The sequence below is a fragment of the Oratosquilla oratoria genome, chromosome 6 (genome assembly GCF_046742065.1).
Source record: "Oratosquilla oratoria isolate Oo_2021 chromosome 6, ASM4674206v1, whole genome shotgun sequence".
In the NCBI taxonomy this organism is placed as follows: Eukaryota; Metazoa; Arthropoda; class Malacostraca; order Stomatopoda; family Squillidae; genus Oratosquilla; species Oratosquilla oratoria.
The window spans coordinates 62,898,614-62,903,553 of record NC_134782.1 but is presented as its reverse complement, the minus strand read 5'-3'; the positions used below and the strand labels follow the sequence as shown (position 1 = coordinate 62,903,553).

At 41.0% G+C, this 4,940-nt stretch overlaps 1 protein-coding gene across 4 annotated transcripts in view; it reads right to left on the bottom strand.

The window, feature by feature from the left end:
- The window catches only part of LOC143026524 (uncharacterized), a 223,641-nt gene extending 223,287 nt beyond the window's left edge, over positions 1–354 (bottom strand). For 3 of the 4 annotated variants that reach the window (XM_076187066.1, XM_076187069.1, XM_076187067.1), the window contains exon 1: positions 1–354. This exon is cut by the window's left edge and continues 301 nt beyond it. The gene's annotated coding sequence lies outside the window, so the exon portion shown is untranslated. The other variant, XM_076187070.1, reaches the window with a different exon arrangement.
- Positions 355–4,940: the final 4,586 nt, after the last annotated feature.

Sequence of the window (4,940 nt, the reverse complement as noted above, 5' to 3'; positions counted from 1 at the left end):
TGACGAGATGGATGGATATATAGATATAAATCACTTGCTATGGGTTCTGTAGGGGGGATCCCAGCACTATATACTGACATTGGCTTCCATGGTTTCCGGGAAGCTCTGGCTGACACTGACAAAGACCCGCGCGTGAGCCCTACAACCTTCCTCGGTGGCGGTCGACGGCTGTCTGCCAGCTGCTTCTCGCTCGTGGCTCCTTCGGCCCCAATCTAGGTCTCCACCAATCAGGCACGCCGTTCTTCCTCCTCCTCCTCCATCTCCACCTCCTTCACCTTCCGCCCTTCACCACCACTTCCACCACCACCTTCTCCACCACCACCCCCTCCTCTTCCTACTTGGCCTTCTGTTCCTCCTCCTCCTCCTCCTTCTCCCTTCCTCCTCCTCCTTCTTCTCCTGTTCCCTTTTCTATTCTTTTCAGTCCTCTATTTTTCTATTTTTTCCTCCTCTTCCTCCTCCTGTGGATTCTCCTCCTCTTGTTTCTCTTTCACTTGCTCCTGCTCTTCCTAATGCTCTTTTCTCCTTATCATTTAAATCTCCTCCGATTACTTCTCCTACCTCTCCTTCTCTTTACCATCTTTTATTTTTCTCTTTTTCTTACTCTTGTTACTGATCCTTCTAATCCTCTGTTTTCATGCTCCTCTTTTTTCCTCCTCATTCTTTTCCACTTTTCTACTTTCTTTTCCTATTCCTCCACATCCATTTACTTCTTTTATTATATTACCTCTCCTTGCGCCTTCTCTTTCTAACCTTATTCATCTTTATCTTCATCTTGCTCTCCTTCACTTTTTCTCGCTTTCTTCTTTCCTTTTCTATTCCTTCTTTTCTCTTTGCCCTTCCTAACTCTCTTTTCATTTTTTCCTCCCTCTTTCTCTTCCTTTCTTCTCCTTCCCTTGTTTTTCTTTTTTCTGTCTCCTTTTTTCACATTTATTTTTCTTCCTCCTTCATTCTCATTTTCTTTTTCTTCTTCTTCTCTTCTTAGACACATTTGTTCTTCTAGTGACACCATATAACCCATACTACCTGTCACATGGTCGGGTTGTTTGCGAATAAACAGCTCCTCCATTAGTTTTACGACAGTGATGAGGGTGTATTGGACAACCAGATGGACAAAAAAAAGAGAACCATCGAAAGTATAGAATAATTATTTATGAGTCGGTAGCCACCTAACCCTATCATGGGCCGCAAATGCGTTTGCCGTTTGAGGCATCCCTGCAGGGCCTGGAGACGGACGTCCTGGAGGCTGAGTAATGTCTCAATGATGTGGTTGTACTGAAGACACCCAACCACCCACCCGCTCACCCACCCCGGGAGGGATTGCTAGCAATACATTTCTCTGGTCTTCTGTTCAGGTTAGGGTGGGTAGTCCCTTCTGCTTGAGAAAGGCAAATTGTCTGGGCTGCTTGACTTGGAAAACTGAGTCAAGCACATTCTAAGCCAAGCAACTGACGCCTGGGCCAACACCGTCAAAGTGGTAATTGTTTATATTCTCCCACGACTCCTAGGACTCCTGGGTTAAAGACGAATGCCCAAAACCTAGTTTCCCCTTATTGGACTATACGATGGGTGAGGTCGTGGGGGGACATATCCCAAATCATATACGGTATAGGACATCCATAAATGACGTTTATGGTGTGGATGGGTTTGCAACCATCCCCCGTTAAAACTATCAGTCCTGTTGCATGGGCTGCTGGGGTGTTGCAAATGTAGTACATATATGTCTAACCAAGCCCAAAGTGATCCTCCTTCGGGCTCTCCATTAGGTGCATTGAATGCTCTTTCCCCCTCCCAGGTTGATCGACTACCTTTTCTATCAGCAGAGCCCAGGAGGCTTAAAATGGATAGAGCTGCTCTCTCTGAGATGAGGGGACCAGACATTAATGACTTAAGTAGTGAGAGCTAGACTAGAGAAGCTGTAGGTACATCTAACTAAGACACGGCATGATTGTACTTACTCTGGTTCAAGCACACCTTGGATCTCATCTCTCTTGTTTGAGTATATACCTCCATCTGGGTCTATAAGCTTAAAGAGAAGTAGATTTTATATTCCAAGTTTGACTCTCTAGTTGACCAGTGCCCACCATGGAACAAACTTGACGTTATGGGAAACTTCAATGCGGTTATTGGCATCGGTAGAACTGGCTATGAAATGTACTGGTCTCCATGGCTTTGGAACAAGGCACATTGACGGTTTTCTCCTTTTGGAGTTTGCAAACTCCAGAAGGTTGATGATTACTGATCCTTGATTCCAGAGATGAAAGCCACTATAGGGGGTTTTGTATACTATACGATGCCAATCTATAATTAGTTTGAAATGCTTGGTGCACTTGAGAACCCTGAAGAACTGTAGGATACCTTCAAACGTAAAACTCTGAGAGCTGCTGAGGCGTGTATCGAAAGAGTCCAAGATTGAGAAGTGGTGTGACATCGTGAAAAAACTGGAGAGTACGGAGATGGTACGTGCTACAAGATTGCCTAGGGGTCTGGATCGATATAAGACTCAAAAAACGGCAAACTAATGCTCTCATTGGAATAGGTAAGGATGGATACGTCATTGGAGTCGCTGAGAATATCGAAAGTTATTCTAATGGAAATTACCATAAGCCCATCTACCGAGCCCTGAAGAAACTTCGCACTAAATCTGTGATCCAGGTGAGCACGGTTCGCACAGCTGATGATCAATTAGATTCAAACGCAGAGCGTTGTAATTCTATTATTGAGTACATTGAGATGTTACTCACAGATAACCCTCCGAACAGCCAGCTATAGCTTACTGGTATTCAGGTTGCGGTTGCCGTTCCACCAAAAAAATTAAACTCCACCCTCTTTGGGGGGGGGGGTCAAAGGGGCTGTAATGTGAAGGTTATAGATACGAGCGGCATCAGTAAAATCAATGCGAGATTGCTGAAATCCGGAAGTGAGGCCATGATCCGAAGATTCCATACAGTGTTGCCTGTTGTTTAGCAGCCGGTGCCATTAACTCTAACTAGAAAAGGGGTCTGGTTCTCCCCATTTGGAAAGGGAAAAGGGACTGGTAAAACTGGATTAACTACTGCGGTATTACATTTCTCAGTGTCCGGTCAAGGTGTTCGCCCATATGTTGCTGGCACAGGTTCGTTCATATCTAGTGAATTTTCAAAGGCATGAGCAGTCTGGTTTCATGCCGGTAAGTCAGTAACTAATTGAATCCTAGCGCTTTCAGTTATTTTAAAGCGCCAATGTGAGTTTCAATAACGATTTCTTGCACCCAATATTCTTGAGATGTTGGATTTAGTCCATCATGGCGATGCTCTGGGGTCTTTTGTGGATCAGTGGAACTCTTACAATGATTATTGTTTTAAGGTCTGGCTCATACCCTGGGATAGAGATCACTGTGAATAATGAAGGAGACGTATTCAACTTATTTTCTATTCATTCAGGTGGAACAAGGGTTCCGGTACTTTTCAACACTTGCATGAACTGGATATTGGATGGAGTTGTCAATCAATGTCACTGCGAAGCATTCATTGGCAACACTAAGTAATTGGTTTTGTCTTTGCCGATGATACTGTATTTGTTGAAGGTCGTGGTCCCAGCCCTCGAGTCACTGCACGGTGAGGCAAAATCGCTTGGGCTACAGATCTCATGGCTCAAGACTTAGATCCAAAAGTTAGGTCCAGGCGTTTGAAGGTTCACTGGATGAGAGTTTTGTCTGTCCATGCATGTGTCAATTACACTGAGATCTTGCGAAACTTCACATACATCGGTATTATAGTACATAAGAGTGGTGCGTTATGCCAAGATGTCATAATTTCACTCAGCAATAGTATATGACGTTTTCAATATTTATAAAGGAGGCATAAGATTATCTTCTATTCGCTTGTGTTCCCTGTCTTGGTGCTTGGTTATGTAACGAGGATATTGAAAGCTGACTTGAAGGTGCATTTCGACATCTTTGGTACCATTTGTCTTTAGAGAATCACGGGATTTTACTAGAATAACTCTGTATCAAACTATAAATTGTTTTCTGATCCTTAATCAAAGCCAGTGGTCATCACGACTATAAACGCCAACTCCTGTTATAAAACCAAGTGATACGTTTCCCTAATGGTGACCCCACTGAACGTTATCTATACAAGAGACAACTCTAGATGAAGGAAATGAAGGGAACGCCCACAGAACACATGGCTGGGAGAAGTCAAGCAAACCTGCTGAGAGCTGTTCAGGATGGATAGGGTGGTTGCATGGGAGTTTGCTCAAGGAATCCGTGGGGATTGGTGATGGCCTGCGAAAGATGCGACGCGTCCCCAGGTGTAATCTCCCAATTGATGATGATCCTCGACCTATTTTCACTCTACCTTTAATATTATTTTCTTATTCACTTATTTCCGTTATTTGCCATAGTTGACAATTATATCTTCTTTTACTCCATCTCTGATTTTACTCATCAGCTAGAAATATGAATAAATAGATAAATATAAATAAATAAATGATATACAAATAAAAAAATAACAAATAACTAATTATGAATGAATAAGTAAATAGATATACAAATGAACAAACAGATCAATAGATAGATATATAAATGAATAAATTAATTAATTAATTAACAACTAATCAAATAAGTAAATAAATGAATGAATAATTAAATAAGTAAATAAGTATATAAATAAATGAATGAATAAATAAATAGATAAATAGATAAATAAATATATAAATAAATAAATTAATAAATAAATAAACAAATAAATAAATAAATAAATAAATCAACAAACAAATAAATAAATAAACAAATAAATAAATAAATGAATAAATAAATACATGGGTAAATAGATAAACAAGCAAACAAAATACAATAAAAAAATAGGATCAATTCTTTACCCCATGTTTCTTCCGGTTCTCCTCAATTTTCCTTTTCTCTTCACATCCCATCATTTAGCATCTCTTTCAATTCCTCTACT